General features: G+C 40.8%; 1 long non-coding RNA gene across 1 annotated transcript in view; it reads right to left on the bottom strand.

The window, feature by feature from the left end:
* Window positions 1–934: 934 nt before the first annotated feature.
* Window positions 935–24,500, bottom strand: part of LOC141276619 (uncharacterized) — a 50,988-nt gene continuing 27,422 nt past the window's right edge. The window contains exon 4 of the long non-coding RNA XR_012326516.1: window positions 935–1,227. This is a non-coding gene — a long non-coding RNA (uncharacterized lncRNA). The remainder of the gene's footprint in view (window positions 1,228–24,500) is intronic.

The raw sequence follows: 24,500 nt of genomic DNA, 5'->3' as shown, positions 1-24,500 counted from the left end.
AGACAGCCTTAAATCTGAGTTGCGACTCTGTCACTCTTGCGCACATCACAGCAATTCCCAGTCTTGGTTTGTCTGTCTGTAAAGTGGAGGAAATACAACCAACCTCATAGTCGCTGGGAAGATGAAGGAAGGTGATGATGGAAAGCAGCCGAGCAGGTACCACCCAAGGCCCCCCCACGTCACCCCAGCGACCGCACAGGCCAAGGAAGGCTACTGCAGTCCACACCTACAGCTTCTCTCTGCAGGATGGAGGTCTCTGGCCTGGCCTGTGCTTAGCGTGCACATGAGACAGAGAAGGACTAGGGAGGGATTTCCCAGGAACGACCCTCAAACAATACCTCTGCTTCCCGGCCTCTCGGGGCACAGCCCTGGGTTGTGTTCTGCATAGTCTCCCACGGGGTCCCAGCAGAATTGGGCCCCAGTGGCCCACAATGGTAACGGCCCTTCAATGCACAGGTCACACCCTCTCCTGCCATCCCGATCTCACGTCACCACCGTCTTGCAGAAGTTCCCAGGAGAGCTCCCAAAGGACGTGCTTGCACGCCACTGCTTCCCTCAGGAGTAAGTCAGTCTGTTCCTGTGCAGAGAGCCTGGCCAACAAAGCATTCAAGCAAGGTGGGTGTTTACAATTATAGTTATAGGGGTGAACAGAATTGGAGAAACTGCCCTCAGAATTATGAGGCCAGAGAAAGGAGAGCCTAGTTCAGGGCAGATTCTAGAATCTAGAGACCTTCCAGGTGCTGTCTCAGCAAACTCGCCTACACCAGGCTTGAGCACGACAGGAATGATCTTGCCAATGGAGATGGAAAGTAGTGCTGATCTGACAAGGGGGATGGGAAACCACCCAAAAGGCAGAATCTGTAAGAATCATTGGGAAGACAAATTTATTTATTTATCTTATACATTTATTTTATTTATTTATTTTTGGCTGTGTTGCGTCTTTGTTGCAGCACATGGGCTTTCTCTAGTTGTGGCGAGCAGGGGCTACTCTTCGTTGCAGTGCACGGGCTTCTCATTGCGGTGGCTTCTCTTGTTGTGGAGCATGGGCTCTAGGCGTGCAGGCTTCAGTAGTTGTGGCATGTGGGCTCAGTAGTTATGGCTCGTGGGCTCTAGAGCACAGGCTCAGTAGTTGTGGCACACGGGATTAGTTGCTCTGCGGCATGTGGGATCTTCCCGGACCAGGGCTCCAACCCACGTCCCCTGCATTGGCAGGCAGATTCTTAACTACTGCGCCACCAGGGAAGCCCAGGGAAGACAAATTTAATACGAAAGACTATCTTCATCATTTAACTCCTCTATAAAAAAAACTATCCACCAACATTCTCTCTCAATATACAGTAAATAGATGGCACCATCACAGTATGTGCACGTGTGTTTAGTGTATATTCAGGCACTGACACAATATTAATTGAGCATCTACTATGGGCCAGGCAAAAAGGAAATCATTAAAAACTTCTGACTTCATAGAACTTGCAGTTATTTATTTGTCTGCACTGGGTCTTTTTTTTTTTTAATACATCTTTACTGGAGTATAATTGCTTCACAATGTTGTTAGTTTCTGCTGTAAAACAAAGTGAATCAGCCATATGGATACCTATATCCCCACATCCCCTCCCTCTTGAGCCTCCCTCCCACCCTCCCTATCCCACCCCTCTAGGTCATCGCAAAGCACCAAGCTGATCTCCCTGTGCTATGGTGCTGCTTCCCACTAGCTATTTATTTTACATTTGGAAGTGTATGTATGTCAATGCTTCTCTCACTTCGCCCCAGCTTCCCCCTCCCACCCCCATGTCCTCAAGTCCATTCTCTATGTCTGCGTATTTATTCCTGCCCTGCCAATACGTTCATCAGTACCATTTTTTTTTTAGATTCTATATATATGCATTAGCATACGATATTTGTTTTTCTCTTTCTGACTTACTTCACTCTGTATGACAGACTCTAGGTCCATCCACCTCATTACAAATAACTCAGTTTCGTTTCTCTTTATGGCTGAGTAATATTCCATTGTATATATGTGCCACATCTTCTTTATCCATTCATCTGTCGATGGACATTTAGGTTGCTTCCATGTCCTGGCTATTGAAAATAGAGCTGCAATGAACCTTTTGGTACCTGACTCTTTTTGAATTATGGTTTTCTCAGGGTATATGCCCAGTAGTGGGATTGCTGGGTCGTATGGTAGTTCTATTTGTAGTTTTTTAAGGAACCTCCATACTGTTCTCCATAGTGGCTGTATCAATTTACATTCCCACCAACAGTGCAAGAGGGTTCCCTTTTCTCCACACCCCCTCCAGCATTTTTAAAGAGGATGATTCACAAGGGCTTAGGGAGAAGGTGATATCTGAATAAAGACCTAAAGCAAATGAGGAGGAAAACTATGAAGACGTTTGCTGAAAAAAAAAAAAAACATTTTAAGCCAATGGAGGAGTAATGCAAAGGCCCTGAGCAGAGGGTACACAAGGATCAAAGAACAGCCCTGAGGAGAATGTGGCTGAAGCTGCGTGGTTTCTGGGGAGGCGAGTAGGGTGACCTCTGAGTGGTGTCATGGCAGATATAGGGCAAGGGTCTGCACTTTTTTTTTCTGTAAAGAGCCAGACAGTAAATACTTCTGGCTATACTGGGCTATTCAGTCTGTATTACAGCTACTCAACTCCGCTATTGTAGCACCAAAGCAGCCACAGGAAACATGTAAGTGAATGGGTATGGCTGTGTTTAAATAAATCTTTATGGACTTTGAAATGTGAATTTCATATAACTTTCACATGCCCACCAAATAGTATTCTTTTTAGATTTTTTTCAACCACTTGAAGATGTAAAAAACAAAAGAATCAACATTTTTAGCTCACTGGCTGTAGAAAAACAGGAATGGGCTCAATTTGGCTCTCGTAGAGTCTGCCAACCACTCCCATAGGGCCTTGTGGCTCTTAAGAAACCTTTGGCCTTTACTCTGAGATGAGAAGGGGTGTGAACAGAAGAGGAGCATGACCTGACTTACACTGGAGCAGAAATGGCTCTGCCTGCTGTGTTGAGAGCAGGTGACAAAGGTACAGGAGTTTAAAGAGGGGACTGAAGCACAGAGACTTGACAAGAGGCTTCGCACAGAAATAATAACTCTATTTTTAATTAAGATCGTTGCGTATTATATAGAGAATGGATAAACAACCACGTCCTACTGTAGAGCACAGAGAACTATATTCAATATCCTGTGATAAACCATAATGGAAAAGAACATGAAAAAGAACGCATAGCTATGTATAACTGAATCACTCTGCTGTACAGGAGAAATTAACACAACATTGGAAATCAACTATACTTCAATAAATGTTTTTAAAAAGACTGCTGTGGTTGGAATTACCATTTGTAATTCCAAATCCGTACTTGAAACTTCCGCTCATGGATGATGAGTCCTTGTGTTTTCAAGCCATTATTTCATAGAACGTTACTACCCATTATTAAAATAAACATGTACTATCAAGAAATGCATCCATAGATCAAATGAGCTATAGAGTAAACATTTTATTTATATTTTCAATTGCCCCTCCGTATCCCCCGGGGGAACTGGTTCCAGGGCCCTCCTCGGATACCAAAATACACAGATGCTCAAGTTCCTTATATAAAATGGCTTAGCACAGGTGGCCCTCCAGGTGCAAGGATGCAGAACCTGCAGTTCAGCCAACCAAGGATCGTAAACAGGCTCCACGGCTGGTTGAATCCGCGCATGCAGAACCCACAGATACCAAGAGTCAACCATAAATTTCACAGTATTGAACGGCGTTATCAGTGAGAAAAGGAGCTTATCTCTTACTTTGCATGTGCTTTTTACCTCTGACTTCAAAGGCAATGCTCTTTGGTTATGTTTTTAATACCATCGTGCTTGCCTGTAACTCAAGATCAAAGCTGACGAGAAGCTCCGGATTCACTGAAAATGCATCCCCCAGCCACCTCGCTCTCTCCCGAGTGCCTCCTTGATTCTGGATTTTGTACTGAAAACCGGGAGAACTGTTACAAACACGGATGATCTATAACTGAATGACTGCAGTCTGAAAACAGAATTTACCAGAGAGCTATAAGAATGGAACTATTAGGGCAATCTGTCAAGAAATGATTAATACTTGGAACCGGCCACCATTTCTTTTCGTCTTCGTACTAGAGTAGGCCATTAATCTGAAATTGCTACCACCACCACGTGTCACTTCCCCTGTCTGTCCACAGGGACGAAGATGTCTTCTTCACAAAGGAGGAGAGGGGTCAGATGAAGGTTGAGGCTTAGATTTCTGCTTTAGTATACAGGTAATGTGTGTGTGTATGTGGGGGTGGGATGTTCCATGGGCAAGCATGGGGCCATTTCTGGGCAATTTAGTTATGTAACATTTTCTTAGTGCACTGATGTGATAAATGATTTCTATTTCCGTTCCACTGGACCATGAATTGAAAAATACCCATAAAAACTAAGCCTGGGGTCATAAACATTATTTTTAAATCCACTGTGAGTTAAGAAAAAAAATCAGTTTCTCTAAATATTTATGCTTACTTCTATGAAGAACTTTATTAATAAGGATTTATATTAAAGACTTAACCCAAATATGCAATTAAGAAAAGCAAGCATTGTTTTTTCACCCTCCTCGTGCCTTTATTTTTTGTGGTGTGTGTGGTGCCCTTTTAGGTGTTACAGCCAAAGAACTATCATCATCACACTACTATTGAATGTCTCAGAGGCATAATCCCCACAGCAGACACAATGACGAGGAATAAACTGGCAAAGACGTGTATGCACCTGAAGAAACGTCAAACTTAACAATAGTTCTAATCCAAATGCAAGAAAATTCACAGAGAAAAAAGTATCTAAGGTAAACCAATTTCCTTACTGAAATATAACAAAAATGATAACGACAATGACCATAAAATTAGGTTCCATGTTTGTTTTTACCACCGTGAACTCTGATTTTTTAAATGCTGTGTATTTGAATGGCTTCTCAATGATGCAGAAATGAGTGTATGGGATCCAGGATATTTGCTGAAAAGAATCATATCTTCATCATCTCTGCCAATAGCGCAGGAAGAATCAGCCGACTCTCAGCTCTGTGCTGACAGGCACACGCTGGACTGAAGTCCAACAAGGGAAGATGCAAAAAGCATGGTGATCTCACTGAGCTGAGAAGATAGAGACCGAAGTTCAGGGAGGCTGAGGCTGCTAGAAGACACAGGGTAGAGTTCCAGAAAAGAAACAGCTATGGGAAAAAGAACTCCAGATATCTGCACAGGGGTCCCAATCGTCTCTTCTGAATAATAAGCTGTGCGAGCGTACAGCAAAACTCTCTAAGGCTGAGCAAAGAATGACCAGGAGCTGTAAGATGAACAATGCTAAAAGCCAACTCAAGAGGCCCTACACACACCTCTGCTCTTTCTAGGAGTCCTGCCTCCATGATGTGAACAAGCCTGGACCAGACCACCAGCAGATGAGACATGACATTAAAGAGAACCCAACTGTTCTGGCCAATGCCATTCTGGACCAACAAACCTCTCTACAGCTGACAGAGTCCATCTAATCAGCAGAGCCACTGACTTGGTCTGTAGTTGACACAGCAATAAATTCAGCTGAAATCAGCCAAATCCTACACGGATCAGAACCACCCCTCTGGGGACTTCCTTGGTGACACAGTGGTTAAGAATCCACCGGCCAATGCAGGGGACACGGGTTTGAGCCCTAGTCCGGGAAGATCCCACATGCCGTGGAGCAACTAAGCCCATGCACCACAACTACTGAGCCTGTGCTCTAGAGCCTGTGAGCCACAACTACTGAGCACGGGTGCCACAACTACTGAAGCCCGTGCACCTAGAGCCTGTGCTCCACAACAAGAGAAGCCACCACAATGAGAAGCTGGCTCACTGCAACGAAGAGTAGCCCCCCTCGCCACAACCAGAGAAAGCCTGCGCGCAGCAACGAAGACCCAACGCAGCCAAAAATAAATTAATTAATTAAATTTATTTAAAAAAAAAAAGAACCACCCCTCTGACCCACAGACTCATAATCAATAATAAATGCTCATTGAGTCACTGCGTTTGGGGGAGGAGAGTTGTTACACAACAATAGCTAACTGATAATATTATATAATTGATACTTAATGAATGCTAATGAAATGATTTTAATATGACATATTTACTTAAATCTAAATGTTTTCTTAACTACCCAAAAGAAGTGAGGGGAGATATGACTGTTAGGGTGAATCTTTCCAATTATTTTCTTTTCCATGACATTTAATAACATTAACAAATGACGCTTGGAAATTACCTCATTTTTCTCCCTCTTGGCTATTTGCATAACACTGTAAGCAATCTTCCCTGTGTCTGGGGAATGGTGTGACTGACATACTATAAATGCTTCAAAATCTTCCAAGTTTAGGCCTGAAAACTTGGCATCTTGCATCACAAGCAACACTTTCTAGACCAAGATGTTTTTTCTGAATAGCAACTCTGAGAAATGCTTTCTTACTTGGAACGCATTGCTACAAAAACAGTCCCACATGGTTCTTTAGCTCAAGTTCATTCTTTCAATTAGCAGACTGAGATTCCTCCTCCGCCGCTGCAACCTCTTCCCCTAGGAAAATTTCCCAAACTTCTCTGGCTCTTCTCTTTCCTTTGGGTGTTTACATGATGCCAGGAGGAATTTGCTAATTAGAAAATCTTAGTGTTTGGTGATGGCTTTTGTAATGTTGAGAAAGCTTTTGTAGAGTAGATTTTTCCTAAGAGGTACTTTTTGCCCCAAAGGGATAATTCCATGGTGTGTATCTGTACAACTCTCATTTCTGCAAAGAGGGAATTAGGAGTAGGTCTCTGATAGGGTGTCAGGTATCCATGTTGGCAAGATGGGGTTAAGAATGTAGCATCACCCTGAACTGGGATTCTTCCTTAACTTTGCAAGACCTTTATTAATTCATCTAACAATTTTTTGAGCATATCCCAGATATGTCACCAGGTATAATGGGGATGAATTATGATGAACTCTGATGAGACCGGGATGAACAAGTCCCCCTCTTCATGCAGTTTAAACTATGAACTATAGAATGTGATACCTTCTAGGAAGATGGTATACAGAAAAACTAACTTACCCATCTAGATTTCCTTTTTCTGACCTCTAGAATGGGTATAATCTCACTATATCCATCTGTCTACGTTATGTGAGATTTCAGTGAGGAAATGCATGTAAATATCAGTTGGGATTGCCTTCAGCTATGAGTACAGAAAGCCTAAATTGAAGTTTACGGTTCTTAGGTAACCAGAAGTCTGGAACTAGACAGTTGCTGGTGTTATTTCAGTGGCTCCACATGATAAAGTCTCTTGGCTTTTCCCTCAGACTCAAAATACAGCTGCTGTGGTTCTAGCTATTACCCCTCTATTCACAGCAATAAGTGGGAAATGGCCAGACTAAGATATCAGTTTCATTAATGAAGCAACGGCTGTTCCAGAACCCATCGAAAATGACTTCAGACTAGGTCTGATGGGCCAGCCTGCATCACAGGGTCCAGCTAGCTGGAGAGGAAGCTGTGAATGTGGGTACTTAGCTTTCCCAGCCACTAAAGAGTAGGCTGGAAATAGGTGCTGGATCCATCAGCCCTGAGAGCTGGCCACAAACACTTAACTCAAGTATGGGGTAGAATAAGAACTCAGTGCCTGGCCGTTATCTGTCTCTTTGTGTTCTCCTGAAGTTCTAGGCACAAAAGGATTTTCTAGATGAAGTGGGCTGATGTAGCCAGCCAGAAACATGAATTTTCTTTGACCCAGTCAATTTACAGCCAGCCAGAAATTTTCTGGGTCTGCGTATAACTGCTCAGAGAATTTTAAATAAAAAGGCAGCTATATCCAGGTGGCATCAGAAAATATAATTTACAAGAGAAGGAGCAATACTGTATAGAGAGTAATAGTTTACAAACTGCAGACTGAGGAACTCTGTGGAAACCTTGAGAATACGCTGGGATGCTGAGAATGACCCCAAGTGACCTTTTAAGTTTCATGTTTTCATTTAAATAATAACACCCCCTCCAAGTGAACATCAGGGCATCCTGGATTACGTGGATGATTTCCACATGAATCGAGTTAGATTAAGTTAGGTTGTTATCATGAACAACTTCTAAATCTCGGTGATGAACAGAATCAGGGCCTATTTCTCACTGCAGGACCATGGGCTGGCTGAGTGACGGAGGCTGCTTCAGATGGATGGAAATATCAAAACGTGACTAAAGCTGGGAAAGTGCTGTGCGCTGCCTCTTGCTGCGTCCACTCACTTTTCCTTGGCCAAAGCATGCCCATGGCTACACCTAGCTTCATGCAAATGGGAACATGTAATCTTCCTGTATGTTCCAGAAAGGGGGCAGGGATTGAGAACGTAGCAGTAATATCTATACTCGTTATTGTGCATCTGAGGACTGTCACTCCTTTTCAGTATGAAAAGTATGAGTGTATGATCGAGTTGAGGTCATCACGCTACTGTCATTTAATCTCTCCTTTACAAAGAGAAGAATAGAAGTGAACCTGACGGTAGATGATTCATTCATACAAAAGGATGGTATAAACTGCCACAGTCCACAAAGAAATGAGCAGATCAAATAGAGAAAAAATGGTAGGAGAAGATCGCCTGGCAGGAACTGCTATAACCAAGCTAAACCCAAAAAAACCTTGGTTCTAGCAGCTAGTACATTTTTACCTTGTGAGCAGAAATCTGGATTCAGCAACCTAATGACATCTACTATGTTGATGTTTTCAGCTTCATTGGTTTTAGAGTTTCATTTGAAATTAACTTGTAAATCTGTTGTGGTTTTATGGTTGTATACGAGAAATTAGAAGAAGAAGATTGTCATAGTTTGGCTTGTTTATTAAATAACATTATAATAGAAGCAATTTAAGCCAACACAGGGGGTCTGCAAGAATGTTTTTCCTTTAAATGGTTCCTGAACTTTATAATAAAGTTGGAGACATACTGTGTAAATTGTTAGAAAATCACTCGACCAAAATCTTCTGGATTAAAGTGAAATCCCTGTCTGATTATACAATATAAGGTCACAGGCTGTGTAGTGTGTACCAAGCTCTGAGGATAAAAACTGTGTTTAAATGCTGGCAACTCCATCTGTTAACTGTGGAAACTATGGAAAATGTTACACCTTCTCTGAGCACAAATTTTCTCATTCCTAAAATGGGGTATCCACGTAGTACCCACCTCGTGTTGGGGCAAAGGTTAAATGAGATGACACGCATAACCACTGGCATATTGTGAGCACTATATAAGTGGTCGCAGTTATTATGATTATTGCTGCTGTTGTTGCTATTGTTACAAGTCTCAGAGAAGGGTAACGCCTACCAATGAGCTTTTCCTCAAATGAACTGAAAGAGCAGCCTTCTACATGGCTGAAACCCATACCCTCAAACCTCAGAAACACATCACCTGGTTTTAACCAAACAGATGAACCTGGCCTGAAGTGAGCTGGAAATGTGGCAGTTTTCTGAGGTACTTAATTAAAGAAGTGAGTCACGTCAGATAATTAACATGCAACATTCATAAGCAATAATCATTACAGGAGTGGAAATATTAGCCCCAGGAATTACACGGAAAGCAAAACAGCCATTTTGATGTTTCTGAAAGTTGGTTTTCAGATCAGATCTTCATGACACCGTGCACAATATATTACTGAGCAAAGCTATGGTAGTTGAAGACTTTCATTTCACTTCTGTCTTATAATTTGCTTTGTCCACTTTTACTTTCTGGAGGGTTCCTGGAGCTGTGAAAGGAAAATGCTACAGAGCAAAAACTCATTTCAAAGGACTGATTCATGATAGTGGTTTTTTGGTTGTTGGTGGTGGTTTTGTTTTGTGTTTGCTGGAAACATTCTTTTCTATGTATCTACCTTACAGAGCCACTAGGAGACATATTTCCACTTAGGTATATAAATATTTATAATCCAATGTGCAGAGCACAGCAATAATAAAATGTAGGAACATTTTTTAAAACACTGATGACTTTAATTTGGTGTTGGCAATTAGAATTTTCAAAACACAGAGGCTATGAATATATGAGTACCTAAATTGATCTCCAACGAACCATCTTTCATAAACATATGCATCTTTTACGCTTTATAAACACCAAAGGCCTTGAAAAGCAATTGCTCCACAAATAATTTTTTAATGCCACTTTCTCCTTACAACAGCCCAAAGTCATAAGGTAAACTGTCAACTAATGAATTTCTTCCACAGGTTACAACTTGAAATGAAACTTCCCAGAAATTTTGCTCATGACATTGAAATTCAAAGAGTGTAATGCATAAGTACAGGCTTCAAAAAGTAATTGGTAATAAATGGAGAAAATGTCTTGCATCAATCCCAGCCTGATTTTCAAATTTGATTTTCCGAACGTAAAACTCAAGGCAAAACAATAAACAATCATGCAGCTAACTGCTGTGAAATACAAAGGCATCTTTCCACCAGTTTATTTTGTAATAGGGTTTGGTTTTATTTACCTCTGATGCACTCAAAGCATTATAACTTGTTTATTCTTATGAAAATTAACAGTAAACAGAGTCTTAATTGGGGAACCAGAAACTGGAAGGTCAGTCTTCTGGAGCTTATTTACAACATGATCTGTCTTCCTTTTCCAGGCAGGAAATAAAATGCTTGTTCACAGGATGAAAGAAGGCAGTAACCTCTAATGTAAGGAGGAGACCTGTCCTTTGCAATGGAGACAGGTTGTCAAGTTTCAATCACAACTGATCTTTAAGAAAAAGAGCACGATGGATTTGACTCAGTTTTGTTTTGTTTTTTTAACATCTTTATTGGAGTATAACTGCTTTACAATGGTGTGTTAGTTTCTGCTTTATAACAAAGTGAATCAGTTCATATACATATGTTCCCATATCTCTTCCCTCTTGCGTCTCGCTCCCTCCCACCCTCCCTATCCCACCCCTCTAGGTGGTCAAAAAGCACCGAGCTGATCTCCCTGTGCCATGCGGCTGCTTCCCACTAGCTATCTAGTTTACGTTTGGCACTGTATATATGTCCATGCCACTCTCTCACTTTGTCATAGCTTACCCTTCCCCCTCCCCATATCCTCAAGTCCATTCTCTAGTAAGTCTGTGTCTTTATTCCCATCTTACCCCTAGGTTCTTCATGACTCTTTTTTTTTCCCTTAGATTTCATATATATATATGTGTTAGCATACGGTATTCGTTTTTCTCTTTCTGACTTACTTCACTCTGTATGACAGACTCTAGATCCATCCACCTCACTACAAATAACTCAATTTCGTTTCTTTTTATGGCTGAGTAATATTCCATTGTATATATGTGCCACATCTTCTTTATCCATTCATCCGATGATGCACACTTAGGTTGCTTCCATGTCCTGGCTATTGAAAATAGAGCTGCAATGAACACTGTGGTACATGACTCTTTTTGAATTATGGTTTACTCAGGGTATATGCCCAGTAGTGGGATTGCTGGGTCGTATGGTAGTTCTATTTTTAGTTTTTTAAGGAACCTCCATACTGTTCTCCATAGTGGCTGTATCAATTTACATTCCCACCAACAGTTCAAGAGCGTTCCCTTTCCTCCACACCCTCTCCAGCATTTATTGTTTGCAGATTTTCTGATGATGGCCATTCTGACCGGTGTGAGGTGATACCTCAATGTAGTTTTGATTTGCATTTCTCAAATAAACAACCTAACCTTGCACCTAAAGCTATTAGAGAAAGAAGAACAAAGAAACCGCAAAGTTAGCAGAAGGAAAGAAATCATAACGATCAGATCAGAAATAAATGAAAAAGAAATGAAGGAAACGATAGTAAAGGTCAATAAAACTAAAAGCTGGTTCTTTGAGAAGATAAACAAAATTGATAAACCATTAGCCAGACTCATCAAGAAAAAAAGAGAGAAGACTCAAATCAACAGAATTAGAAATGAAAAAGGAGAAGTACGAACTGACACTGCAGAAATACAAAGGATCATGAGATATTACTACAAGCAACTATATGCCAATAAAATGGACAACCTGGAAGAAATGGACAAATTCTTAGACATGCACAACCTGCCGAGACTGAACCAGGAAAAAATAGAAAATATGAACAGACCAATCACAAGCACTGAAATTGAAACTGTGATTAAAAATCTTCCAACAAGCAAAAGCCCAGGACCGGATGGCTTCACAGGCGAATTCTATCAAACATTCAGAGAAGAGCTAACGCCTATTCTTCTCAAACTCTTCCAAAATATAGCAGAGGGAGGAACACTCCCAAACTCATTCTACGAAGCCACCATTACCCTGATACCAAAACCAGACAAAGATGTCACAAAGAAAGAAAACTACAGGTCTGGGGCTTCCCTGGTGGCGCAGTGGTTGAGAGTCCGCCTGCCGATTCAGGGGACACGGGTTCGTGCCCCAGTCCGGGAAGATCCCACATGCCGCGGAGCAGCTGGGCCCGTGAGCCGTGGCCACTGAGTCTGCGCGTCCAGATCCTGTGCTCCACAATGGGAGAGGCCACAACAGTGAGAGGCCCGCGTACCGCAAAAAAAAAAAAAGAAAACTGCAGGCCAATATCGCTGATGAACATAGATGCAAAAATCCTCAACAAAATACTAGCAAACAGAATCCAACAGGACATTAAAAGGATCATACACCATGATCAAGTGGGGTTTATTCCAGGAATGCAAGGATTCTTCAATATACGCAAATCAATCAATGTGATACACCATATTAACAAATTGAAGGAGAAAAACCATATGATCATCTCAATAGGTGCAGAGAAAGCTTTCGACAAAATTCAACACCCATTTATGATAAAAACCCTGCATAAAGCAGGCATAGTAGAGGGAACTTTCTTCAACATAATAAAGGCCATATATGACAAACCCACAGCCAACATCGTCCTCAATGGTGAAAAACTGAAACCATTTCCACTAAGACCAGGAACAAGACAAGGTTGCCCACTCTCACCACTATTATTTGACTCCGTTTTTGCATTTCCCTTGAAATTGATGAAAGTTTACCAACTAGATGTTCTCACTTTATTGTGTCTAAAAATCTCTGTTTACTTGGTCACATGTTAAGACTCCAAATTTCTTTTTCTTTTAACTGGAGTTTTGTTTTGTTTTATAATTAATTTGGAAAAATCCATTGCTAAGACTGAAACACTCATTTCTGCCAGGCTTCCTAAATGCAGACAAGAAAAACATTTCATCAATTTTTCTATCCGAAGTCATTTTAAAGAAGCTCTGTTGAGAGACTGCCAATCAAGTCACTCTTTAGCATTTCCCAGTTATCAAGGCCATGTTTGTGTCCAGAGGTGCACACAATTTTAATAGGTTATGAATCTACCAATCGAGGACGTGCTTCCATAAACTCATTCATTTCCACCCAAATGATGGAAAACCATCCTGAAACTAGGATCGTTTGTGTTGTCAGATGACAGTGGGTTTGTTACAGCAATTATCACGTTATATTAGAGATCGTGTGTTTGTTGTGGGGCGATATTCCTCAACGGTTTATGAGTTCTTCAGAGAAAGGACCATGCTTATTAATGTTAGTCCCCCTGGTTCCTCACCAGCACCTGGCATAGAATGGGTAGCCAAATGTTTGCTGAATGAATGAGTCAGGTATTTTAGGGAGGTATTTAGGGAGTGCCCATTAGGCATCATTCTACGTTCTGGGGACATAGTAATTAACTCACAGAGCCTACATTTTGGTGGGGATGACGAACAACAGGTAAATACTTAAATAAAGAGAAAAATATCTGATAGTGATATGTCGTGCAGGGAATTAAAATCAGATAACATGGTAGAGCAGTGGTTCTCAAAGAGAGAGCTCCCGATCAGCTGCAGAAGCACCAAGGAGCTTCTTAGCCACGCTCCTTCTTGGGCCTCACCCCACACCACCTGAATCTGAAACTCTGGGCACAGGGAAGGCTCTAAAAAGCTCTTCAGGTGATGGTGACATGTGTTCAGGCGTGAGGAGGACCACTAAGCTAGAGAGGGCCAGGGTAGCTCCCTCAGAGAGACCAGTGAAGATCTCTCTAGGGGGTAGTATTTCAGGTGAGAGCTGGATTTTTCTTTTTTTCTTTGGCCAAGCCACAGCTTGTGGGATCTTAGTTCCCCAACCACGGATTGAACCTGTGGCCCCTTCAGTGGAAACATGGAGTCCTAACCACTGGACTGCCAGAGAATTCCTGAGAGCTGGATTTTAGAAAAAGAAAAGAGCCAGCCATAGAAAGATCAGGAGGGAGAGCAATCCAGGCAGAGAAACCAAATAGTGCAAATTCTAAGTCAAGAACAAGCTTGTTGAGTTCAAGGGGAAAAAAAGGCCACTGTGGCTGAAGTAGGGCAGATAACGGCTGGAGTAGAACACTGGATCTAAGAGACGAGGAGGAAAATCTCTTTTCTGAAACAAATACCGTATGCTAACACATATACATGGAATCTAAAAAAAAAAAAAATGGTCATGAAGAACCTAGGGGCAAGACAGGAATAAAGACGCAGACCTACTAGAGAATGGACTTGAGGATACGGGGAGGGGGAAGGGTAAGCTGTGACAAAGCGAGAGAGAGGCGTGGACATATATACACTACCAAACGTAAGGTAGATAGCTAGGGGGAAGCAGCAGCATAGCACAGGGAGATCAGCTCGGTGGTTTGTTACCGCCTGGAGGGATGGGATAGGGAGGGTGGGAGGGAGGGAGACGCAAGAGGGAGGAGATATGGGGATATATATATATGTATAACTGATTCACTTTGTTATAAAGCAGAAACTAACACACCATTGTAAAGCAATTATACTCCCAAAAAGATGTTAAAGAAAAAAAAATCTCTTTTCTGGCCTTACAGGCCATGGTGGGGACTTTGGATTTGATTCTCAAAGAGATAAGATGCCATGAAGGGTTTTGAGTAGGAGAATTGCATGGACTAAAATTACTGGACAAAGAACTTAATGCCCATAATGTAAAGCAACTATACTCCAAAAAAAAAAAAGAACTTAATGCATATAATGCATATGGAATGTATACATCATATGTATATATATGCACATATATTACCTAAATAAAACATGCAGAAAGCATAACAGCCCTTTCGATGTTTATATATACATTGTATATTATATATAATACATTATATACATAATTTACATATATATATAAATTCTTAAGCTTCTTTTGTCCAAATAAGTATTTTGTTTTTCTAAGAACTGAAACAAATTGATTTGTTGGTTTGAGATAATCAGGTTGGAAATGGTTTGGGGCTACAACTTTCCCTGCCATGAGCAGTTAACCTGCTTTGGAGCAAGTGATAATCAGTGAAAACTCTTCCTGGGTCAGGTTCTGATTCCTTAGCTGTTGCAGGCTTTCATAAATACTGCCTGACCAAAATGCTTCTTACTAAACTGACAGAGGAAGGTAAAGTCATCGATGGATAAGGAGGAAGGAATGACGCCAAACTGAGGAAGAGTGCAAATGAGAAATCTTTTGGTTCCATCCACGTGACATTATTTGGTTGCCGTAACAAATACTGGGTCTTGGCTTTTGGGGGGTTGTGGGGAGGAGAGGGCAAGTAGAGTCCCATTTATGACACAAAAAATCCCTGATTAACAAATATCAAAACCACCAGTTTATTACTACTGCACTAGGGGAACTTTTTAAAATCACAACTAAGTCATCAATAGGCCTAGCCTGCTAGGAATGCCAAAATAACTAAACATGTATCTTAGTTGTTTGCCAAGAGCAGATTTATAACATTCAATGCCCTTACCTTCCTATGCCAAGTTGTTGCTATTCTTCAAAAATATGGCCTCTCTCACACTGTAGAAGACAGAAGCGTGGACAGTTCCTGAATCTAGAAATTCTAACTTTATCTGATAGTTGTGCTAATGAATAATTTACAGACTAATGCTAATTAGATGAATTAATAAGTTTTCTCATGTGGCAAGATTATTACTAAAAGAGTTCGTGCTTAAGGATATTGGCCCATTTCATTGCAGTTCTAACCAGAAGTGGGTTTGAGAGGCCATCAGTTTGTACCTCTTGTCTCTGGTGTAGATCTGCTATTCATGAAAAATAAATTCCAGCCTACGCTGTTTTGTCCTCCACACATTTGCATGTAAATTAGAGCTCTCTTTTGGTAGTAGAAAATTTCTTTCTTTTTATTCTAATTTACTGGCCTGTTAATAGGTTTCTGCATATTTGTTTTCCGATTCACAGCTCCACTCATTAAAAATAAAATCCTTTGAAAGTTATTTGGTTAGAGATAACTTGAGAGAAATTTGTAGAAACAGTTGAAGTTTTTAAAAGATCATTTACTTCGATTGGAAGAAACACATGGAGGAATTTCAGAACATCGTGGGTTTTTTTAAATAAAAATTCAAGAGTGAAAATGAAAACCTACCTAGTGTCATGCAAGTGATTCAATTATTACCGTTACCTACTTTTTCCTTAGGACTCCGTTAATTTCGTTAGTCTTTCACAATGTGTCATAGAGTCGTCCGAAAACGAGTTCAGTACTTTAAGACCCATCCCTCTATCAATCCTTATTTTATAATGAATAAATGATTTCTTGATTACCTACTATGGTAAAGCAGCAACAACAATAACCCCTGACTCTGAGTGATCTACAGTCAAATTAGGAAGATGAGATAATTTCTAAAAAGATAATGAACACCACCAAGGGGCCTGTGGTAAATATCCAATGAGCAAGAACTCTGGGATGCTGCTGATTCCTGAGCATGACTGACCACTGGAATCAACTGGAGAGTTTCTAGAAATACAGATTCCCAAGCAATGCCCGAAGTCGCCCCCCTCCCTGAATCGACTAAATCAGACTCTGGGGGAAAACCCAAGAAACCATATTTTTAGAGCTACCAGATCACCATGAGACATCCAGACCCGCCCCAGTCCAGGAGCCACTGCTTTGGAATTTCAAAGGAGGCAGAATCTCACTTCCAAAAGAAATGGTCAGGGAGGTCTTTGTAGGTGAAACTGGATCAAGGAGGGTCTTGAGAAATACGGCAGGGCAGTGTGTAATGAGGGAGGCAGTCCAGGTGGTGTGACCTGCCTGAGCAAAGCAATGATGGGAGGGGCATGCAGGGGAACGGCAGGACCAGGCAATGTGGCAGCCCTCTGTTGGCTCAGGCTATGAAATGGGCAAGCCAGTGGGGGACTGAGCGTTGCCTGGAGTTTGTAAATCCTTCAAGGGCAGATACTGTGTGAGAGGTTAGAAAATATTTTAGAAATACTAAACCCTGTTTTCTCTACCCTACAAGAATTTTCATTTTATATCTTGACTCTCCTCCAAATGTAATTACTACATCACTGGTTGCCAAGCCCAACTCACACGAAAAAAGAAATCCACACACTTCTCTCAGTTAAAACATTTTGAGCACGTGCTTAATACATGCGTAATCATTTATTATGTATTACATACATGTGATACTATATTATATATGTCTGTTGTATGACCTGGATTAAAAATAGAACTTTGAAATGGTTTGATAAAGACTGAAGTAACAAATATCTTACTAGTTGTTAAGTTTAATTTCATATAGTTGTGGTAACACACCTTTTACGTTCCAACTAAAAATTATTATTAATCCTTTGTGGGGAACAATATGATTGAATAGGCTTTATTATGTTTTAAATGCAAGTTAAACAGTGAGTTACAGATTTGGGGAAATAAATGATGAATAAAAGCACTGCTTCCTTACCCCTTAGAGTAGCAAATACTTCTTTAGATTAGAAAAAGGGAGAAATTAAAGCGGAACCAATGAGACCAGGGGTCCCTGAGAGAAAGCCCACGCTCCACTCCATAGGTAGATTTGTGGGATCCTGGGCTTTACTAAACATGATTTTCACCTGAGGTGTAGACTTCAGAACAGGCACCCCAACTAAGATGTGAATCCACTGCATTGAGATACCCAAACATTTAAGAAAATTCATGAAACTTTTAAAAAAGGTGAACTGGAAATTAATGTTTAATCCCTTCCTATATGCCACACCGAATTCCAGGATTTGGAAAGCATGCACTTCAAGAGGTGTTCAAAACATATTTGTTGAATTGTCACCAGTTAAACCATGTCTCATTTGAGTCATTCAGCACCTCTAAGAGTCCCGTGTTCAGAAAATCGGTAGCATGGAAAATCCACAATGAAAATAATCTGTGCAGAGAAGATGAAACACTGAACAAAAAGGACTACTAATTTGCATTGGCTTGGGTTTGTTTTTTTTAATTTACAATAAAAATGGAAGGTAATGGGTATTAGACTGAGGTCTTCCGACTCTTTTGCTATAAAAACAAAAACGATTACTCGAGGTCGGCCAATTAAAAGTGTGAACATGTGATGCACGTTCAGTACACTGGTCTCGTAGGAAATTCTGGAAATGCTATTCACCTTGCAATGCGTTTTCTTTACTAATCTATCCTAGTTGTGCCTTCGACCATGTAGCTAAATCGCCTGTGGACATGTATAATCACAAGAACCACCTGTGAAGACTGCAGGTTAATCGTGTTCTGTCCCCCGCATGGTCAGCTACTCAAATGCGGGAGGACGTGGTTGCAAAACTGAAAGCATCCTACCCAAGAAAAATGAGAGGATAGAAACATGAACTCCTCTGGACAAATGTATTCTGTATCGCCAGGACAAACTATGAGACAGAGAGAAAATTTTTAAATATCTTGCATCTTTGCTAGAAGATAACTGCAATGACCTAGCTGCAAAGATGTTTTGTAATCGTTGCTACCGAGAAGCCTCTACAAGGTCCAATAATACCTTCTTAAAGCACATCAGAGAGGGAAGATAAATGCCATCTGGCCTGTTTTCCAGAACAGGTGGTCATCACAATAGATGTTAATTCTAACACTCGTTTCTTCTGAAATGAGGCGCGGGCTCTATTCAGTGGTCTCTAAAGATGTCCTTCAACGCCGGCACTTACCTCATGAAAAGGTCTTTTTCTGTTGTTGCTAAAGTTTGTTTTGTTTAAACATAGTAATAACTTTAGTGTGTTTCTAAGCACAAAGTACTTCGTACTCATTAAAAAAAAAAATCAGATAACAAAGGAAAGTATAAAGAAATGAGTAAAAATTACCCATAATCTCAACACTCAGGAAAAATAACTATTCATAATCTGTTTTACATGTATATCTACAGGATATATTTATCTTTCTAATTTAAATAAAATATTTACCTTTTGTTATATTTACCTTTTGTTGACTTTACTTACTACTAAATATCATGGATTTTCTTCCATGTCAATAAATAACTGTATCAGTGACTGCTATGGCTGTATAATGGGAGTGTCTGAATGGACCAGAATGAATTAAACAATTCATATTGATGAACATTAGATTATATTTAATATTTTGCTACATCAGGCATTCTTTTCTATAAAAACATCAGCTCTTTTAAGGTATAAATTACATGAGATAAAATCTACTAGTTTTAAGCACAGAATTTACAGAGTTTTAGAAATGTAAGTGAACATTCTTATATATATATATATATTTGTGCATGTGGAAAATTATTTCCTTAGCTTAAATTCCTAGAAATGGAATCTTGGGCCTAAAGGAGGCATGTGTTTCAGATTTTTTCATACAAATTGCTTAAATGCTGTCTAAAAATACTGTACTAGGAAATACTTCTTTCTGATTCTTACGTTACTCAGCCAAACACTTTTTAAAGGAAAGAGCTGTTAAGGCAACTTTGGAAAGACATTCAGATGAGTCAGTAAGTCCCCTCCTGATGTGGCCCTGCCTACTTCTCTAGCCCAGTCCTATGCCTGTCCCCGTGTGTCATGACCCTTCTCAAACATGGTAGCTCTCTCTCACTTGGGGTGTTTGCCGGACTCTGCACTGCTGGGCTATCCTTTGTTGCACTGTTCTACGCCAGTGACCAGCATGATGGACTTTGCATCATTCAAGTCTCAGCTCCTCAGAGAGTCTTTCCGTAATCAACTCACCTAAATTCAAGACCCACCCATTATTCACTATCCATGCACCACGTGTGTTTCCTCCAAGGTGCTTACCCAACTTACGAAGTCATTTGTTCATTTACTTCTTTCTTGCTTTTTGTCTTGCCCAACAGAATGTAAGTTCCATGAAGACAGGGAAACTATGTGTCTTTTTCACCTCTGTAACATCAAGCACCTACTGTGCAACCTGTGTAAGGAATGCTCTCTATATATTTGTTTTAAAAAATTAAAGAATTAAACTAAAGATATTTACTAGTGTGGTTCCTGTATATATGAAATCAGCTGAAAAATTTTTTGATTAATTTAAATGAAATCATATTGTTTTTGTTTGTTCTTCTTTAATTATTTATTATAAGTGTCTCAAATCCATAAGTGTCAAACATGACTGATATAAGAAAGTCTAGAGCACCAAAGAATGACAAAAGAAGACTATTCATTTCTAAGTAAACTTTCCTTCATTTTCTCTTCAAATGACGCGCAGCTGGGTTCCAGATCTAAGACTCCACAGAGACTGTTTTTTCATGTTCACTGATGTTTCCCATGTTGCAAAAGCCACTGGACCTTCTCCACACTTCAGCGTAACTGACCCAGTGGGCCCACTGCATCCTTCCTAAATCTCCTTTCTTCACTTTTGTTTTCTTGCTACATCTCTGGCTTCTCCTCCTCTACCTGACCTCCAAACATGGCAGTGCCCCAAGAATTCATCATCAACCCTCTTCTTCAGCTTTCTAGCCAGAAACATCTCATCCAATGCATGTCCCTAAATATTATCTATAGGATACGACTTTCAAATATTGATCTCTTGTGCAAGTCACTCCTCTGCACTCCAAATACATCCATATATCCCAATTGCCTACTTGACATCCAACTACCATCTTACACTTGGTGTATCGAACACAGAATGTTTCCAGCCCTCACTGCGTCCCACATGACGTGTACTCTCAAGGGGGTTTTCTCCCCAGACTTTATCACTTTATTAAATGAAAATTCCATTCACATACCAGCTCAAGCTTTACATCTGAGTCATTCTTGATTCCTTTCTATCACTCACCTCAAAGATCTATAAATATGTATTCAAAACCCTTCTGCTTCTCTCCATCTCTACTGCTATCCTATAATTCAAACCACCATCATTTCTCACATGGCTTAGAGTGATAATCTTCTCATTCTCAGTGCTTTTATTCTTGCCCACCTGCAGTGCATTTTTCCACAGATAAATCAGAGGCATCTTTGAAAAATGCAAATGAGATCACGCCATTCCCCTGCTAAGGGGTAGAAGCATCCCTTAATTCTTTGGAAAACATCCACACTTTTTATAGGCAGGGACAAAATAATTGCAGTAGATGTTTCCATTCAAAAACTGGAGAATGAAGGGCACATAACACTTACCAGTCCATAATGATTCTAAAATCCAGCTGATCACATGTTGTGAGGGCTCCTCACTCAGGAGAGGGGATGCCCTAGCTTAGGGCCCATTTACACTCCCCAGGTGTGGTTCCCCAATGCACTGTTCTCGTCTGCCTTTGGCAAGTCGCTCTCTTTTAAATTCTCTCAGATCATTCCTGGTTCCTGCCACGGCATTTGAAATACCTTATCGTGAAATATTTTCATAAGTGAACCTGCCTTGTGAGCAGGGACTATCATTCATCCTTGTATTCCTGACCCAGCTTGGAATATAAAGACTTTAGCAGATACCCAATATCTACCTGTTGTATTACTATTTTTACAGAGACCAGAAATATCCAAACAAGAGCTATATGTGACTTGGAAAACCAATGCAAGGCCATAAGTTAGCATTTAGAAAAGAGAAAAAACATCAGTCTCAAGTTTTGGTAAATAAATCAAGAAAACGTGTTTCTATCCACAAAATTTTTAAACTACTGTCTCAGAACCCTAACTCCTTTAATTCAATACCAGAGAGGAGCTCTCTGAGGAATGGGTATTTGTCTTATAATTAAGAGACTGAAACATTGCTTTTTCCTCTTGGCCAACATATAGACATACACAACTTCATGATGTTCAGATTGTAGAGGTTATATACAACAGACCCCTGCAATCCTTCTCTACCTACTGTGAAGTGTTCTCATTATACCTCTGCGTGGTTATTAAATAACAACAATTATGAGATCTATAACCATCATCATCATCTGTGTAGATTTCCAATACGCTATGGACAAAATGTCTGTGCCCTCCTCCCCAAATTCATATATTTAAGGCTGTCTTAGTCCTTTCAAGCTGCTATAACAAAAAGCCACAGACTGAGTGGCGTATAAACAATAGAAATTCACTGCTCACAGTTCTGGAGGCCGAAGTGCAAGATTAAGGCACCATCATGGTCCATTCTCTGGTGAGGCTCTCTTGCTGGTTCATAGCTGGCACCTTCACCTGGTGGAAGGGGCTGGGAAGCTCTGTGGGATCTCTTTTATAGGAGCACTAATCGCATTCATGAGGGCTCCACCCTCAGGACCTAATCACTTCTGAAAGGCCTATCACCTTTGGGGGTTAGGATTTCAACATATGGATTTTATTTTATTTTTTAGATTTTTTTAAATATTTATTTTATTTATCATTATTTACTTTTGGCTGCTCTGGGTCTTTGTTGCTGCACACAGGTGTTCTCTAGTTGCTGCGAGCGGGGGCTACTCTTTGTCGTGGTGTGCTTGCTTCTCATTGCGGCGCCTTCTCTTGTTGTGGAGCATGGGCTCTAGGTGCACAGGCTTCAGTAGTTGTGGCTCACGGGCTCAGTAGTTGTGGCTCGCGGGCTCTAGAGCACTGGCTCAGTAGTTCTGGCACACGGCTTAGTTGCTCTGCGGCATGTGAGATCCTCCTGGACCAGGGCTCGAACCCGTGTAAGGACACCAATATTCAGAACACAGAAAAGCCTTAATCCCCAGTGTGATGGTGTTTGGACTTTGGGAGGTAATTAGAGTTAGATGAGGTCATGATGGGATTAGTGCCCTCACAAGAAGAGACACGAGAGAACTTGTCTTCTCTCTCCCCACCCCCTACCCCCCAACCATGTACACACACCTAGGAAAGGCTATGTGAACACACAGAGGGAAGCTGGGCATCTACAACTCAAGAAGAAAGCCTTCACCAAAATCTGACCACATCAGCACTCTGCTCTTAGACTTCCAGCCCCCAGAAATGTTGTTTAAGCCACCCAGTCTATGGTATTTTTGTTACGGCAGCCCAAGCTGACGGATACACCATATGTTATTTTATCTGATCTTGAGTTAGCTACATGAATAGGTATTATTATTGGCATCTCAGGTGCATATGATAAATTAAGGATTGAAAAGATTAAGAAGCTGCCCAAGTTCACTCTAAGCCACAGTTGCTCAACATCAGCACTGCAGACATTTGGGGAAGGACGTCCCTCTTTGTTGTGGGGGTGTCTGTTCTGTGCATTGTAGGATGGTCAGCAGCTTCCATGCTCTCTACCGATTAGACTCCAGTAATACAACCTCCCCAAATTGTGACAAACAAAAATGTCTCCACACATTGCCATGTGTTCCCAGGTGGGGAAAATTGTACTAGATTGAGAACCACTGATCTAGACTCTTCTGTGTCCTGGTACCACTCACACTGGGGAACACCAATGCAATTAATGTTTTCTTGGCACTAAGTCATGTGAACAGTCACCATTTCGATGGAAGGTGCGACCGGAGAACGACGTTCTTTGTAATTCAGTTGTTTCCAGTCTGATGCAGCAAATCCACGGGCAGCCCTATCCTTGCTGACAGCAGACTTCAAACTCAAAGAAACCCATATGTTGCACTGTGCCCTATCACTAGTGCCCTTAAGCAAAAGAAAATTTAGACTGGTGGCATTTTGTGACAGCCTCTAGAACATCTGATTTCATGTATTTTTAAAAATGATTCGATCAGAGTGGACTCAAAGTTGGCAAATAATTCTATGGTTACTGTTGCTACTCCTGAAAAATATGAGAGCTTCCATTGTACGGATTATCTTTGACTAAGAACTATATATAGTAGGGATTGTAGCTATTTTTGTCAATTTCACATTCAGAAAAAGCCAAATATAGAGCACAGATTTGCAGTTGGATGTTACAGAGTTCCCTAAAATTATAAAACTCTCTCTATAAGCAAAGGCCTATCTTCTTCATGGGGGCAAGATTTTACAGATTTGATCAGATTAGGTGAGGTTATTTAGGCTTCGACACCACCATCTATTAGTTACATTTCATTAATCTATTGGGAGTGCTGTTATGGGGACCTCCACAAATCCTTGGAAGATGGAACCTGAAAAACTGCAGTTTCATTTCACATGGTCTCCAATATACACTGGAAGAGCAATTTCTGAATTGAAGAGCAGTGCTGAGTTCCTGAAAGTATTTCAGTCTTCCATCTCCATTCTGACTACCGTCAGCTGAAGTTAGGACTTGCTCCTTGAGGGACTAGACTCTGATTACAAATCAACAACACCCAATTTTGTTCTCAGTAGCCTCAGAGAAGAGGAAAATCTTGGATCAGATACAGAGATAAAAGGTTACGTTC

This window comes from Tursiops truncatus, chromosome 15 (assembly GCF_011762595.2).
Source record: "Tursiops truncatus isolate mTurTru1 chromosome 15, mTurTru1.mat.Y, whole genome shotgun sequence".
Lineage (NCBI taxonomy): Eukaryota > Metazoa > Chordata > Mammalia > Artiodactyla > Delphinidae > Tursiops > Tursiops truncatus.
The sequence above is the reverse complement of the archived record's forward strand: the minus strand, read 5'-3'. Positions and strand labels throughout refer to the sequence as shown.